We start from the raw sequence: 17463 nt of genomic DNA on the forward strand, positions 1-17463 counted from the left end.
AACTATCTTGCTAAAAGGCTAGAAAATGGTAGACATCAGGGAATTTATCTTCCAACAACCATGTCTCTCAGAAACAAAATGTTAAAGTCAAAGCTGAAGGGGGAGTTCATCTTCTTGTCATTTGCTATTTAATTTCATCATTTTCCAGGGTAAGAGTTTTGGTCACCGAGGAAGGTGATTCAAAACATTCTAAGGATCTGAACAAACAAGCAACTCCATATTTTAGAGCTTGAATTTAGAGGACACTTGAGGAAGGTTGCATTCCTTAAGACCTTGCATGATTCAATCCTTGCATAATTCAAAACAAATTTTCTCAAAGAAGAAATGTAATATAAAATACATTTTAATGTGCATGGATAAAGTAAAATTGGAGGTAAACATTCATGAAGCACAAGGATCAACAAACGCTGTGGGATATTTTTGCTTTAATTCTTTTAAATAATTTTTTCTTAACATTGTCTTTAGCATTTTGTAGAAATTAAAAGTATAGCTCAACATGGTAATTGCCTAGCTTCCTTGACATTTTATCACATTTCAAACATATACAGGGATGAGCAAAAGCAGGTTTACAGTTGTGAATACATGAAACATTGTATTATTTTCCATAAACCTCCTTTTGCTTACCCCTGTATATTTGAGGGTATGGTTTTTAACATAGCAATGAATTAGCTATGCCTGTGGTAACAAAATTGATGTAGTAAAAAAAAGGCAGATAGCTTAATGAATACTTCTTTGATATTATTATTATTATTTATAGGGTGTCCTCCCAAAATGTATACACACTGAATGACTATAAAGCCAGTGTTGATTAACATACAGTTCATTTTCAAAATTTAAAGGAATCTACAGAAATGAATAATTATATTTGTTAATGCCTATTTTCAAACTGATGACCATTCTAGTCCAGGCACTGCTAATAACCTGAAGCAATGGAATTGCAAATATCAAGAATCATTTCATTCGGCATTTGTGCACCCTCAATTTGTCAGCTGTTGCTGGTTTTGTACCGTAAATGTTATCTTTTATGTTTTGCCATAAAAAAAGTCTAGTGGCACTTTAGGATAAATTTTCTTTGCTCAAAGCTTAGATTGGCTTCACCCATTATTTCAAATCAGTTAAACCTAAAGGGAGTGAAAATTAAGTGAGCTATCAGATGTTAAAGTATGTATACATTTTTTAGGATATCCTATATTTTTGAAAACTAATGAAAATAGGAAATGTTAAAATGACCAAATAATGTATGAAATTACAAGAGAAGTTCTAATATAAACAACAACATTGGTTCATTTGACATGACACAGTATGGTAGGCATTTCTGTTTACCAGCTAAAATGGCATTCTTATGGCAGAATTATAGTTTATAATTCATTCAGCCAGCTAGATGGGAAACTATAAGATTGCTGACTAGTTCTTTTAGGGAGGGAATCTGTTCTTTTTCAAAGTATTCAGATAAAGTGAGACTTTATTAATAGTTTATATTATGTAACTTGAAGTTTATGTAATTTATAGTCACACTTACGCACATCCACACTGTATATGAATCCCTGGAGCTGATAGAGTAACGCCACTGTAATCAAACAAGCTTTTCTTTATAAGGTCTCATTAGGCCCTGCCAATATCATATCATGGAGAAAGAAAATAAAAGCTTTCACTTATACGGAGGAATGGATGGTCTTGAAGATAATAGAAAACTCTAATCCAAGAAACTTTTCTTCTGGGGCTTTCTTACTTTTGTTTAGGGAATTCTAATCTGGACTATGTCCCACTGGGTTTCTTGAAAATAATTCCTAGGTGTGATCCTGGCAACTTCCTTAAGTCCCATCTTTAGGGACCAGGAGATGATAAGGGCAACATGCTTTGTGGACCTTTTCGTGCAGCTCTGGGGATCAAAGGCACATGTCCTCCCTTATTTTAGATGGATTCCATTACAGGCCCTTTTTCATCTGTAATTCATAGGAAAAAAAGGTTGACAATGCAGACTGTGTAAAATGAAATAAAAGAGAAACAAAAGAATATAAAACAGCATATCATAATGGAAATTAAAGTAATAAAAATAAAACATCAACTGGCAATAGTATAAACACTCAAGAAGACAACAAAAGGCAATCCTACTACCAAAAATTAAGCAAAGTTCTTTGTTTAATTAGAAAGTTTAAAGATGCCTGGCTGAAGTGGTTCAGTGGTTAAGCATCAACCATGAACCAGGAGATCAAGGTTTGATTCCCTGTCAGGACACATGCCTGGGTTGTGGGTTCGATCCCCAGTATGGGACGTGCATAGGAAACTGATCAATGATTCCCTCTCTGTCCCTCTCTGAAATCAATAAAAATATATTTTAAAAAAGAAAGAAAAAAGTTTAAAAATAATTCAGCAATGACCTGTGGCTCTCAGGTAGCACAATGGGTTTCATTGTGAAATTCACTGGTCAGAGAGTAAGGGACAGCATCCGCTCAGGTATACACAGTGTAGGTAGCAATATCTGCCTAGTAAGCATGAAAAAAATGAAAATTCAAAACGACACCAGATCCAATGGCTACTCATGTGCTGGATTCTGAATCAGGCCCATGGAAAAAAAATATTAATGAGGCCTAGTCCCTGCCCTGGAGGAGCTCACTGCTTTGCAATCCTTCGTCACCTCTTTCTCATCTCCCATATCCTGCTATCAAAAATAGAAACTGGTCTCTGTTTTTCAATTTCCTGAGTTTAATTACAGAATCTTGTATGGCTAATTCATTTGATTAAGGCATGGAGCTAGACAGAAAATATGGATGCAATCACAACTTAGGCCATTTGGCTTGGTACGGACAGAAAACCTTCCTGTGTTTTATGGTCCGTCACTGGACTTGGTTGACACTGGACCGATGTACATTAGATCTAAGTGAGTGCAGGTGTACTTACCCCTGTCTAGCACTTACTACATTTTACCGTAATTACTAGTTTACTTGTCTATCTCATTCATTTGACTCTGGTCTCCTTGTGAACAGAACCTTTTCCATGTTCAATCTTACATCTCTTGCACTTAACTGAGAAGCTTGTGATTCTTAATCCTGACTGCACAACAGGGTCACTCAAGGAGACTGAAAAAAAAAAAAAGATTCCTGGCCCCAGTCCAGAACTATTGAATTAGTTTGAGGGGTTTATTACACAGGAATTACTGCTTTAAAAAAGCTTCACAGAGGATTTTGACTTGCAGCCAAGATTAAAAACTACTATAGTAAATACTCAGTAAATGATTGTTGAAAAGATAATGAATAGATAATGAATGAAACACACTAAATGGATAAATGAATAATCTAGAAACATTACTACAAAGAATTTCATTCATATCATTGGATATATATATATGTGACTAGATGAAAAGTATAATATTTTTAGTCACAGAAAACATATGACTAGAATATAAAATTAATGTCACAAAATAGGCCCTGTCCTATATCCTACATTTTGGCCAAAGGTGATTGTGGGTAAAAAAATTATCATTTTAATGGGGCAATTGACCTCCCAAATTTGCCAGTCATTTCACTGTCTCAATACAACTGTTTGCATGTACTTAATGATACTGCTTTGGAATTTCCTTAATGAGTCAATCATCTGACATGCAATGGAGAACATGCAAATAATTTTAACTTTAGGAAATGCTTGCTTGCAAGTCCCTTATGATCTGAAATGAGCAAATGTGCAAGGTGAACTTTATTTTTGCATATTTCTTTAAAAGAATAAAATAAGACATGAGAATGTAATGGTAAAATTTGGAAAGTTATGTTTTAAAAAATGTCATTAAGCTCTTCAGTGATTTAAGTGTATTTCCCCCCAAGATTAATGCACAATATTATATTTTATGTAAGCTTTATTTCATGTAATGCCTATAAAATCCTAAACCACAATTTTTCTCAGTTCATCAAAATAACAAAACTGTTTTCCTCCTACCAAAGAATTTATATGTATAATGCATTATTCATGGACACAGCCAATAGGGTGGTAAAGGAATGGGGTAGAGTGGGATCTGGGTGGATGGGAGCAATGGGGGGAAAGAAAGGGGATCTGTAATACTCTCAACAATACATATTTTTTAAAGGTATATTAGCTTTTAGTTTCCTACCGTCATCAGTTTTACTGACATAATCTTGCTATTTTAAAGAGAAAAAAGATAAAAAATATGAAAAATAATAATGGCAATAAATACATCTCTTCCAAGCCCCTCCACCCTTTCCTCTGAGATTCAATCTGTTCCACGTTTCCATTTCTCTGATTCTATGTTCTTCATCAGTGTATTTGGTTCTTTGTTTGTTTATTTTGAGTTTTTAGATTCAATTGTTGATAAATATGTATTTACTGCCATTTTATTGTTCATATTTTCGATCTTTTTTTTCTCTTCTTCTTAAAGAAGACCCTATAACATTTTATGTAATACTGGTTTGGCTCCATGCAGCTATCATTTAGAATTGAAGGTCAAATATAGCTAATAAACATTTAGTAGCAAGATGTGTACAAGTTAAATACACTTATTTTTTTTAAATGTACATTATTAAAGCAAATGTCCATCACAAGTGGAAGATTATATCATGTACATGGACTGGTAGAATTAACATCATTAAAATGTCCATACTACACAAAGAAATCTATAGACTCAATGCAATCTCTATTAAAATACCAATGGCATAAACAGACTTAAATGTAAGTTGTGAAGCCATAAAAATCCTAGAAGAAAACATAGGCAACAAAATTTCAGATATATCTCATAGCAGTATGTTTGCGAATACATCTCCTAGGACAAAGGCAACTAAGGGGAAAATAAACAAATGGGACTACATAAAAATAAAAAGCTTCTGCACAGTAAAAGAAACCATTAACAAAACAAAAAAAGGAGCCCACTGTATGGGATAACATATTTGGCAATGATACACCCGATAAGGGATTACTATCCAAAATATATATGGAACTCATACAACTTAAGAAAAGGAAGACAAACAATCCAATTAAAAATAGGCAAGGGACCTAAATAGACACTTCTCCAAAGTGGACATATATATGGCCAAGAGACATATGAAAAAATGATCAAAGTCACTGATCATCAGAGAGATGCAAATTAAGACGAGAATGAGGTATCAAATCACACCTGTCAAAGTGGCTACTAGCAACAAATCAACAAATGACAAATGTTGGCAAGGAAGTGGAGAAAATTGAACCCTAGTACATTGCTCGTGGGAATGCAGACTGGTGAAGCCATTATGAAAAACAGTATGGAGTTTCCTCAAAAAATTAAATATGGAACTGCCATTTGATCCAGTGCTCCCACTTCTAGGAATATAGCCTAAGAAATCCAAAACACCAATCAGAAAGATTGTATGTGCCCCTATGTTCATAGCAGTGCAATTTACATTAGCTAAGATCTGGAAACAGCCCAAGTGCCCATCAGAAGATGAGTGGATAAAAAGGCTGTGGTACATTTATACCATGAAACACTATGCAGCAGTAAAAAGGAAGGATGTCTTACCCTTTCAGATAGCATGGAGGGACCTGGAGAGTATTATGCTCAGCAAAATAAGACAGTAAGAGAAAGACAAGTATCACATGGTCTCACTCATCTGTGGTATCTAATGAACAAAATAAACTGATGAACAAAATAGATCCAGAGGCATGGAAGCATGGAACAGACTGCTGAATCTCAGAGGGAAGGCAGGGGTGTTTGGATGGGTGGGAAGAGATTAACCAAAGAACTTGTATGCATATATGTATAACCCATGGACACAGATGGTAATGTGATGTAGGCCTGGGGTGGGGGCAGGCTTGAAGGGGTCAGTGGGGGCAAAAGGGGAACATATGTAATACTTTCACCAATAAAGATTAAAAAGTATATTTAAAAATAAGTATATGCACATTAAGTCCACTATGGGATAAGTTCTCATTTCAATACAATTTTGAGACATTATTTGGCATTTCACTCACACTGATGTTGGGAAAATCAATGACAGATGACACTGATGCTAGATGTTCAAGACAACTGTAAAACAGTTCTGCCTCATTAGAGGCACTCCATTCTTACATTCCAGATCAGGTTTGCTGTCATTGGTATTTTTTTTTAGGTTCTTGACAGTTTCATATCCATACTCTTTCTTTCTCTCACATCTGCAAATTCTGACAGCTCTATATCGGAACATGTCCAGAATTCCACCACTTCTCACCAACTCTACCACTATCAAGCCATCATCATCTTTTCTACTTAATCACCAGACAAAAATTAGATCATGCCATTCCACTGTTTAAACCACTAGTGCCTTCCTGTCACATGAAATAGAAACGGAAGTTCTTACCTTGGCCAATGTCCCTATGTCATATGCAACCTCCGCTTACTACCTCCATTTCTCTGACCTCATCTCCTAACCTTGAGCTCTGAGAGAGAGGAATGAAGGGAGGGAGGAAAGGAGGGAGGGAGAGAAAGAGGGAGGAAGGGAGAGAGAGGGAGAGAAACAAATATGCAAGAGGGAAACATTGATTGGCCACCTCCCATAGGCATCAGGACTGGGGACAGAACCTGACCAAGAATCCAACCTGCCACTCTTCCACAGGAGGCCTGCATGCCACTGCCGCCATGTCTCTAGTGATCCCTAAGAAGTTACAGCACATTTTGCGAGTACTCAACACCAATATCGATGGGCGGCGGAAAATAGCCTTTGCCATCACTGCAATTAAGGGTGTAGGGCGAAGATATGCTCATGTGGTGTTGAGGAAAGCAGACATCGACCTCACCAAGAGGGCAGGAGAGCTCACAGAGGACGAGGTGCAACGTGTGATCACCATTATGCAGAACCCACACCAGTACAAGATTTCAGACTGGTTCTTGAACAGACAGAAGGATGTGAAGGACAGGAAATACAGCCAGGTCCTGGCCAATGGTCTGGACAACAAGCTTCGTAAAGACCTGGAGCGGCTGAAGAAAATTCGGGCCCACAGAGGGCTGCGCCACTTCTGGGGTCTTCGTGTTCGAGGCCAGCACACCAAGACCACAGGCCGCCAGGGTCACACTGTGGGTGTGTCCAAGAAGAAATGTCTGTAGGCCTCGTCGAAAAAAAAAAGGGAATCCAACCTGCCATCTTTTAGTGTACAGGACGATGCTCCAACCAACTGAGCACCCCATCCAGGGCAGGATGTTTTTTCTACCACAAAAAATATTGCAGTAAATGTGTGAACTGCACATTTTAAATTTTTTCATGGCAGAAAAACTCGTCTAAGTAAAAAGACAGTCACAATCTGTGAAAAATATTTGTTTAACTGTATGTGAACCTGTTTCAATAGGATTAGAGTCATTAGGTCAAAGGCTATTTATGCCCATTTAAATTTGGATAAATATTTCTAAATTTACTTTCTAAATAGATTATACCAATTTACTTCCATCAATTGTATATGAGTCTGTCTCCCCATATTCTCACTAGTACTAAAAACTATTACTCTTTTAACCCTGAATAGTCTAATAGTAGGCAGATGATAGCTCACAGTTGTTTTAATTTGTGTTTCTTTGGCAATTAGCGGAATTGGGCATCTGATCTGCTCAAATTCAATGACCATCTGATTTCACCTATGAATTGCTTGAATAACTCTTTGCCCATATTCTTAATGTGATGTTGCTTTTTCTTTATTGATTTGAAGGAGCTTTTTCTAAAATAAAGACATTAACCTTGTGTCTCTCATATAGAAATGAAAATATCTTTCCTGGAATGTGACTGCCTTTGTACTTTGAGGTTTTCTGCCATATAGAAATAAAAAATGTCTGTATAGACTTTTTTCAAGTTTTTAAATATTTTTATCAAGTTTAGGAAGACTTTTCCTACTCCAAGACTACACATTATCAACTCTGTGTTTTTTTTTGGTATATTTCTGGTTTTATTTCTTAAATTTAAGTATTTAATTAACAGGAGATTTATTTTTACTGTGGTATGAGATAGGGATATAACTTCATTTTTTACAAACTATATAGCCAATTATCATATTTATTTAAAAGTACATTCTTCCCCTACTAATACCACTTTGATCACATACTACATTTTTATATGCAAACCAGATCTGCTTCTGGATTCTCAGTTGTGTTTCATTGACATAGTTCTCAATTCTTCTGCCAATACCGGATGATTCTTTCTTTTGATTTTTCTAGTATATTTGACTATGGGGTGGGGTAAGTTCCTCTCACCCCATTATCTTTCCTTTCTTTTCAACTTTTCTTGGGTAATTCATATATTTATTAATCCAAATTAAAATTAGAAGCAATAACATTTATAATTATAAGTATTTTGACTGGAATTGCAGTAAATTTCTAAATTGATTTGGATAAAACTTACACTATCCTAATATCAAAGCCACCAGGGAACATAGCATTCCCATTAATATTTTACATGTTCTTCATTAGAGTGTAATAGTTGTCTTCACCTAAGTCATGCTCAGGCTCTTTGTAAGTACTGATTATACATACACATTTTAATCATCCCTATGGAAAAGCATAAGAAATGACAATACTTATATTAAAACAACATGGTAAAAGAAATGGCACCCAACTTTAGAAAGAAGAAACTAGGTTCATGGATCAGATCTTTTATATTTTTCTGTTTGTTTAATGTGAGGCAATAACAATTCTGAGTTTGTTTCCTCATTGGAAGATAACTCTTCTTATAGGATTACTGTGAAGATCAAATAAAGAAAACAGATAGGAACACCAGCATATATGTGTGTGTATGTATGTATATATATATATATATATATATATATATATATATATATATATATATATATATATATATATATATATATATATATATATATATATATATATATATATATATATATATATATATATATATATATATATATATATATATATATATATATATATGTGTGTGTGTGTGTGTGTATTAGAGGCCCGATGCACGAAATTTGTGCAATGGTAGGCCCTTGCAGCCTCGGGCAGCTGCCTGGATCCCTCCCTCACAGCCATGGCAGCTGCAGCCCTGGCTTAGTCAGGAAGCATATTACGCTTTTATTATTATAGATACTTGGCATAAAGTAGTCACTTTAAGAAATGCCATTCACACATTTATTTACTTACTATTCTCAGTAGTAAAATGGTAGGTGAGGAAGGGATTTGATGTGTTGATTTGAAGGCAAGGCCAAACTAATTATACTGTCGTCCTGGACTAACAGAGTAGGTAGGATAGAGGGCTTCTGAATACCCCTGAAGCATCTGAGTAATTAATGTGCATTGATGTGGACATCAGACTAAAATGTCTCAGCATCCAAAATGAAGTACAAAATTTTCCTTACATATAATTTAAAGGTGCTCTTCTAAGTTTATAAAGTTACCTTAAAAGTATGAAGATCTAACATGGCATAGGAATGAGATTTTTTTAGTTTGACCTTGGTTATTTTTAATAACTGATGGTAAAAATTGTAAGAACCAATATTTCATTAACCTAAAACTTCCAGATTGCATTCACCTGGCTAGGAAATTATTTCCCATAATTAAACTTCCAGATTTCTGTTGCCACCCAAGTATACAACTTCTATTCTGGCTTTTTAATCACACAATTTTTTTCTCCATTCTTTTTCTTATTCCTTTGCTGTAGTTCTCATGGAGCACTTTCCTGCACCGGTTTTCTTTTGTAAGCATAGTTCCACAAGGATAAGATGTATTTGTGAGTCATTTTAAACCATACCCTTTGTGTTCTCAGGTTTGAAAACCCAGTATATTTAGTCCACTTAAATAAATAGAATCTGAGGCTACTAGAAATTTAGATAAAAATTGACACCAATAATATTAAGTAAAAATCCGTAATTACATCCTGAATAATAATACAACATTCATTCATTTAGCCAGTATTATACACAATGTACTAAACACTGGGGATTAAAATGTTTCTGAAGAGGTAGTGCTTGTCCTCAAGAAAATTCACATCCATTGAGGAGAATGGTATGTACATATTGGGAAAAGGGCTGTAAAGTAGGCTTCCAAACCCAAGTGTCTGTTGTCAAGTAAGTGTAATAAATGCAGCATGCTACACCTGCCTTTGGGAGATCCACAATGCCCATTAGTATGGTAAAACTCTGTAGATAACTATTTAACTTTGTTTACCTAGCATTTCTAAACTCTTTGAGATACTTTTAATTTGTAATAACAACTATCTATCCCATAGAATTTATTTTCTGGTTTATACAACTGGGAAAATACTCAAAGTTGGTTTTATGTTAATCATCTTTCACATATCTTAATTTTGTCAGTAAATCCCTATAAGAGTTCAGAGAGGTAAGAAGTAAATATCCTTATTTCCATGTAAAGGTGAAAAACTGAGGAGTTAAATGACTCTTCTCAAGTTCACAGAAGTCAAATGGAAACTCAGCTCTTTTTAACATGAAGTCGACCCCCACATGCCCTGTTTTTGTACTAGAGTGACTCTAACTTTCCCAGAAGAAAGGCATAACATTTCTGGCTAGTTCACCAGAGAAACACCCTGGAAGCCCAGAGCAGCATACAAACAAACAAACATACTTTATTCGTTTGTAATTTCTCAGTTTCTTGAGAACGTTCTTGAGTTTTCTTGTCTTTAAGGGTGCCCAAAACAAGGCAACAACTTTACGATGGTATGTTCACCAAACCATATCATCTCCTTTTTCCTGATTAGAATTTAAGGAAGTTAAGATGAAATCATATGGTTTAGAGTGATTTCCAGAAGCTCTGATTCCATGTCTGGTGTTTTATATAACAATCTCATTTTCTGGGAGAAAATGAGTGTGGAATCTTTACTCTAAGACTGAATAGCCTTTTACTGAGAGATGCTGTAATGGAACCCAAATCACTTTGCATCAAGTTGCAAGAGTTTAGCTTTCTCTCCCCATTTCCCTGGGGGAGATGGGTATTGTTGGCCTGGAGACTACACATCTGGTGAAGGCAGCCACTGCCCTGGTCGCTTACCCTGGGAACCGTAATGAATACCTGCGGCTTTTGTCCTTTTCATTCTATTGAAAATAACGTATTGTTAGCTCAGGTTATTAGACTGTGCATTTGTCTCTCTTTTTCATCAGTTTTCTTGATAGTGGCTTTAAAAAGAAACAGTTGCTACTAGTGCCATTATCAAAAGACGTTTGGGCAAGTACTGATTACCGTGTTTTTTATTAAGACTGTGGACTCATCCAATGCAGTATTTACTGGGCTTTTCCTGACTCACCTCTTAGGAAGGGGGCCCTTTATATTTGTGTTTATGTTCTAAAAAAGGAGTGCTTAATATTCTCCAGCTAAACAAAATGAGGGGACAAGCTTGTGTACGATTAGGAATAATAAGGGCCTCAGATGGCTAAACCCAGCTTCTTTTATTTTTTCTTTAAAGTGTCTTGAGAAATGTTGAGAGAAAACCAAAAGATTTTCCATACATTTATTACACATTTCTTGTAAACACACAATTTTAGTAATGACAGAGTGGTGCTCCTTGCTTTCATTCTTAGTCTAGAATGCTCTTCTCTCTACTTACTCATCCTTAACCCCTTCCCCAACAATTTTTTTGTTAAAAACGTTTCTTTTTCAGACTAATTTTTTTATTTTGGTTCTATATAGTATTTTTGATGCTGGTTATGAAAACAGTTTGTAATTATTTTTTCTTCCCATTTTTGTGGTTAAGAATAGTATTTCCTCAGAAAGTTTCTAGATGAAATTATTTTTTGCAAATAACTTTTTATATATAGTCCATCAAACAAGTTACCACTCTACACTATTGTATATGAACCTCTACTAGGCTATAAAAAGTCCAAAGATCTTTTCTTATTTTCCTTTATCCCCACTTCCACGTCTAGGGCCTTGTGCACAGCAGGTGGCAGGGGAGAAAATCCACTCAATCCACTAAGAGATACTCTTCTAGTTTCGATGCACCATACACAGCATTCTGAATGTGGAAATTCATGAACTCCTGGAAAACTTTGTAACATGCTGTGTGTAAGTGCAGTCTTATGTAGAGATACTCCAGGGCTTCTACCAAATTCTCAAGTATACCAGGGACTTCAGAATAGGGCAACTCCTGGTGAAAACACCAAGTTCAGTGAGGTTTCAGCTTACAACATATGACCTTTAATGATACCACCACATAAGCCTCTGTTCGTTTGGTTATGTTTTGCTGTCTTTTTCTTTAACTCCAGGAATACCATCACCACTTAGCACCATCGGAATATAGACTGAGAACCCCCTTCATGCATGACAGCAGAATTTGGAAACTGGATCAGTGAGCATTCAGTTTTCCTCTGACTCACAAGGGATTTCATATTAAAAGTAAGAGAAAACCTTGCTTAGGAACAGCCTGCACTGCATATAATAATAGAACATAATTTGTATGTGGAAGTGGTAAGATAAATTTCATTCATAAAAAAACACCATGCTTCTGGCTAGACAAATGACTAGAAGTCCCAGAGAGAAATTATCATTTTTAGTCCTGGGACACCCTTATGCTACTTACAATTTTCAAAATTTAATACGTTCACATATTCAAATGTATTGAGGTTTTTAAGCTTGTGAATGAAATTAACAACGTGCTGTGGCTGTCAACGTGATGCATTGCAATTCCCCCTGAGTGGTAGGGTTTAAAAATTAATTCGGCTCTCGCACCTGTTTGCCAGCATTCGTTTGCTGAATTTCCATCACATTTAATAAGTCTCTGTGACGCAACTTGTGTCCTTTTGCCTGGGCTCCTTTAATATAGTGTTAAATTCTCACCCATCTGAAATTGAAGTAATATTACAAATTTCAAACTGTTAATTAAAATGTGAACTCGAATCGTTCTGGATAAAATTGGCTTTACTCAGTGAGGTTCTTTTTAAACTACTTTGGAGTCTCATCTAATCCTCAACTCCTACCAGGTTAAGTCTGATGACAACATGATCTCTCTATGGGTGGCTGAGGCTTACAAATGCTCCTACATTAGGGATAAAATAAAGTTGTGGGCTTGAGCAGAAAAGGTAACAAGGAACATTACCTGCTGAGATGAGATAAGAAACATGCTCAGAATTAAAGGAAAGAATGGATATTTTTCATAGATACTTTTTTAATAATTCTATACTACCTATGTGTTAAAATGCTTAGTATAGATGAGACAACCTACAATGAATCATGATTCCTATTACCTATTTAGTGATCAATATTAAATTTAATTATGAAATCTTTAAGAAGGAACTGAGGCCTATTTGCCAGATATTGTAAACTGAAAGCAGAATTGTAAGTAAAAGTTGTAGCATGTTTATGACCCATAATAAGATGCTTTATTTGAACCTTTAGGAATAGTTCTCATACAAGTCTGCTCTCAACATTGGGCCATTTACACTTTCCAGAGTTAGGAGGTGGTAACAGAAAAGGTGTTTAACAGTGCTCTCCTTTTTCTTGTGAGGTCAGCATACACTCACAATTAATCCTCATGCTCCTTATAAGGTACAGTTGCCCACCTTCCTGTAGCAAAGGTAACCAACAATGTTACACTTTTCAACTGTACTATGCTGATTTTAAAAAATATATTTATCTCTTCCACTGAAATAGAAACTTCCAGAAGGCAGGAATGGTATGTTACTTCCAAAAGGCAAGACTGTATGCTATCATTTTTCTCATAACAGGCTTGTTGAAAGACTAATATTATCTAACTGAATTAAAGAATAAATGTTCAATTTCTCCAAGGTTCAATTAGCATATAGATTTTAATCAAATCAGAGATTATAAATATCTCCCTTTTTTCAACCACAATCAAGTCTAACAATGACTTGGTCACTCCCACCTTTTATTTTTCTGCATGTTCTATCCTCCTAAATTGTTTAAGAACAGTGATTAAGATAATGCCCAATGAAGGTTTTTGATTTCTAAAAAGCTATGTATCCATTTTGAAAAACAACATTTCATTAATTTTACTTAGGGGATTTAGCCTAGAAAGTAAGTACTCCCCCCGTCAAAAAACCCCTTAAATATGCACAATATTTATCATATGGCTTTTTAATAATAGGCTCCCCTAGAAGGTAGGCTAAAATTCTAATAATGAGATTATTAGAATATAATCAATATACATTATGTATTTCTTACTGATATGTAGTATACTGGCATAAAAATTAAGTAACATGATAACATATCAAGTGAAAAAATATAATTATATACATTCAAACAAAAAATGTGAGAATAGAGACAGATAAAGGGAATATGCAAAGTTATAATATTTGTGTTATGGTGGTAGAACGGTATTATAGGTTTTTAAAATTTACAATTCTTAACAATGTTGTATGACTTATAAGTGAAAATGCTTCTTTTATAATAGAGAAAATCTAATATTTTCTATATAATCATGAATTTTAATTATTTTTGCATGTTTGTATAGTAGATTCTAGCTAAGATAAATTCTCCATTTTTTTAGTTTTTGTCAAGAGCCTAGCATATGTCTACCACTAGGATAGGTAGCTTAAAAATATAATTTCTAATCATCACATCAATCTTATAAGTTAGGAACCATTATCCCTATCTTAGAGAGAATTAGAATGGCCATATAAACTATCCAAGTTCAAACAGGAAATAGTAGGGCTGAAATTTGAATCCTAGTTTTTATATAATTACAAAATTAATTTCTTTTTCCATTACTCAGTGACACAGTAGAATGTAGAGACATGAACCCGGATCACTAATGCAAAGGTAATGAGGAAGTAAGACAAACAAATAAATAAACAAAAAATGACCAGTAAAGAAAAATGGGTAAGCAATATAGCAATGTAGCATATTGGCTTAATAAACCGAATCTGTCATCAAAATCCATTTTGCATCTAATGAGTACAGAGGTGAAGTCAACAACTTATAAATTCTACCTGTGAGGTTATCATTCTCAGCTTCAAAATCTGAGATAAGTACCACCAGCCCACAGGGGTCTAGAGTCAGAGTCTAGACCAAACCTTTCCAGTGAACTCCACGTAAACCTTAACTTTTTTAAAGGAAAAAATCACTGTAATGTATGCTGTCTCTAAAATAGTTCATTGCATAATAATAGACAATATACATTTCCATTCAACAATAATAATTTGTTATTAATAATAACCTCATTCTCTTTTCAAAATCTCAGCCTAGAGTTTATTGTGTGAGGGTAACTTGTCATTAGCTAATGAGATGCTGATATACCTTGAATGAGTTGGCAGCCAGCCCATCCTTAGAGTTCCTTAATGTGATGAATAAAAACGGGGAGAAACAGTGGTCAGCAAACTGTGGCTCGCGAGGAGCATGCGGCTCTTTGGCCTCTTGAGTGTGGCTCTTCCACCAAAATACCACGTGTGGGCGCGCACGTACAGTGTGATTGAAACTTCGTGGTCCATGCGCAGAAGTCAGCATTTTGTGGAAGAGCCGGTGTTTTGTGGAAGAGCCACACTCAAGGGGCCAAAGAGCCGCATGTGGCTCACGAGCCGCAGTTTGCCAACCACTGGCCTAGAGGGAAGAGACCAGATTGAGGAAGGGAGAAGGATAGAGAGTTAGAAACATCAATGAGAGAGAAGCATCGATCAGCTGGCTCCTGCACACCCCCTACTGGGGATGTGCCCGCAACCAAGGTACATGCCCTTGACGGGAATCGACCCCGGGACCTTTCAGTCCTCTGGCCGACGCTCTATCCACTGAGCCAAACCAGTTTTGGCACTCACTCACTTTTATGTGTTCACTCAACAAGTTAAAAATAGATATCTATGCCGAACCGGTTTGGCTCAGTGAATAGAGCGTTGGACTGAGGACTGACGAGTCCCGGGTTTGATTCCGGTCAAGGGCATGTACCTGGGTTGCGGGCACATCCCCAGTAGGAGATGTGAAGGAGGCAACTGATCGATCTCTCTCATTGATGTTTCTAACTCTCTATCCCTCTCCCTTCTTCTCTGTAAAAAATCAATAAAATATATACTTTTAAAAATAGATATTTACTAGAAATTGGTCTCTATTTAGCTATCCAAGAATCCTGTGAGTCAGTTATTATCATCCATATTTTGCAGAGGAAAATAACAAAGATTCACAGAAGGTAAAAAATGCCCAATTTGCAAAGCGAGTAAAGGACAGAGGCAGTTCAAATCTACCTGACTTAATAGTTCTTGCTTTCTCTAACCCAGCCTGTTGGCCCCTTTAACATATTCCCTAAGAGATGGGTGCTGAGACTATTCAGGTACATGAGATATGGTCAGTCTATCCTTGAAGAACTCACCCTTTCTAAAAGGTGGACACCATGTAATGAAGCAAAAGTTCATTAGGTATATGAAGACATATTGAAAAAGTGAGCAACTTCAGGAGATGGCAAAAAGGAAAGTTCAGAAGGATCCAAAGGAATGATATATAAACAAATTCCTTTTTCTAAATGTTTTTTTTTAAAACTTATTTATTTCAAAGAGAGGAAGGAAAAAGGAGAGAGAGATAGAAACATCAATGATGAGAGAGAATCATTGATCGGCTGCCTCTTACTGGGGATCAAGCCTGCAACCCAAGCATGTGCCCAGACTTGGAATCGAACTGTGAACTCCTGGTTCATGGGTCAATGTTCAACCACTGAGCAAAACCAGCCAGGTATAAGCCAAGTCTTGAAAAAAGTGGAGAGATTTTGGGAGGGCTCGGTGGGTGGAGAAGAAAGGTGAGGAAGGATATATCCTGCAAAGGAAGATCTTATACAAAAGGATGGAAGTGAGAAAGCAGAGGGTGCATTCTAGGAACAGGAATGGGAAGCAGTTTAGTGTAGACATGGCCTATGGGGAGGTAAGGGAGAGGAGAGGGTGATGGAGAAAATAGGTTAAAAAGTCAGGCAGAAGCCAGAAAATGAGGGCCTTGTTTTTCATGTTAAGAAGTTTAATTTTTACTCTACAGATGATACGGGGCCTATTAAGGATTTTAAGAAGAGGTGTGATACTATGAGATTTGAATTTTATAAATATAACTATGGTAGAGCATGGGCTGGAGGGAGCTTGGAGAAACAAAAGGTACTCAGTACAGTTAGAAGTACAGAGAGCAAAGATGATAAAGCAATGGTAGTAAAAGAAACAAACAAAAAGTCAAGAAGGATTTAAGAGACAATTTTGAGGCAGATTTGAAAAGTCTTAGTGATGTACTTTTTCACTTCAGCTCAAGTTTGGCTTAAAGGTTTGAGCTTTTGGGTAAATGTGGTGAGGAGCATTGGAAACAAAATGGCATTAGGCAAGGTGAGATTTGGAAGATGGAACTTTATATGCTTGTGGGATAAATAGATTGCTATGTTCACAAAGTTGTGGCAAATACTGGTCTAAAGTTCAGAAGACTTGAGCTATAGATGGGCAGGCCGATGATGTAAAATCTGTGGAAACAGATGTAGATGTCCATCACACGTATAGTGAGAAAGGAACCATGGATTGAACCCCAGAAAATAAATAAGTAAAATAAATAAAGGCACAAGCAGAGAAAGAAAAAGAAAACAGCACTGAAAAAGTATAATCAGA

At 35.9% G+C, this 17463-nt stretch overlaps 1 protein-coding gene and 1 pseudogene across 2 annotated transcripts in view; one reads left to right on the plus strand and one right to left on the minus strand.

Annotated features, from left to right (window-relative positions):
• The window catches only part of METTL15 (methyltransferase like 15), a 174906-nt gene that overhangs the window by 3950 nt on the left and 153493 nt on the right, over window positions 1-17463 (minus strand). The gene's annotated exons all lie outside the window — the stretch shown is intronic.
• LOC102764199 lies at window positions 6562-7056 on the plus strand (annotated as a pseudogene). Its single transcript, XR_001514555.1, has one exon. The product of XR_001514555.1 is annotated as a 40S ribosomal protein S18 pseudogene (transcript).

The sequence above is a fragment of the Myotis davidii genome, unplaced genomic scaffold (assembly GCF_000327345.1).
Source record: "Myotis davidii unplaced genomic scaffold, ASM32734v1 scaffold330, whole genome shotgun sequence".
NCBI lineage: Eukaryota > Metazoa > Chordata > Mammalia > Chiroptera > Vespertilionidae > Myotis > Myotis davidii.